Here is an 887-nt window from a genome sequence, read left to right on the forward strand (position 1 = left end):
GCCACTTTGAAAATGCTCACACTCACCCGGTCACTTTCCAGCCTGCGGCCGATTCCTCCGAGCCTTGGGCCTTGGCTGCAGCATCGTCTGTCAGAGCTGCGGGCAGCAGGCTGGCGCACAGCGAGCACACACCAGCTGGCAGGCCTGTGGCACGGGCTGCTGGGGGCTCACAGGCTTGCCAGCCGGGTGGAAGGAGCCGCAGGCTCATCAGGGGGCTCGGCCACCCAGCAGTGGGAGGTGCCGGAGACCCCGCCCTGCCCCGGCGCCTGTCTTCCAGGCGTGGGCAGCAAAGCCCCTGCTTCAGGAAGGGCCAGCACCGTGCTCCCTCACCTCAGTGCTGCTCACTGACCCCTCTGCAAACAGGGCAGTAAGAGCTGCTGTAGGGCCATCCTAGACACAAGTAAAACGGCACCCGAGCCTAGCAGGTCACACATTGGTAGCTAATGATTTGCTGTTCTCCCGCCGTGGCTGGGGGCCCTGTAACCCCCTGCCCTCCACATGAAGCCCACGCGAGGCGACTCACGGCTGACAGGCCTGTCAGACCCCAGGCCTACCCCATCCCTGTGTCCAGCAAACCCCAGGGCGTTACCACAGTCCCGTCTGACTTCTTCATTAGGGTCACACGGTCAGTGTCCCTGGGGACACTGCCTCAGCACCGAGTCCTCCCCCACCCTCCCTAGGGAGGACCGCAGGCCTGCAGCCAGGGGCTGAACAAGCTCTGGTCTCAACGGTGGCCTCTGGACGCGGTGGAGAGCCGGCACTGGGCAAGGGAGGGCCCGGGCTGCCCGTGTGCTTCCTCTCTCGTCCCGCGGGGCAGCTGACAGTCCGTCTGCGGCCTGCAGCTCTCAGAACACCTGATAAGGGCTGCCAGGAGCTTCGGGGTGAGG

This window comes from Dipodomys ordii, unplaced genomic scaffold (genome assembly GCF_000151885.1).
Source record: "Dipodomys ordii isolate 6190 unplaced genomic scaffold, Dord_2.0 Scaffold77, whole genome shotgun sequence".
Lineage (NCBI taxonomy): Eukaryota > Metazoa > Chordata > Mammalia > Rodentia > Heteromyidae > Dipodomys > Dipodomys ordii.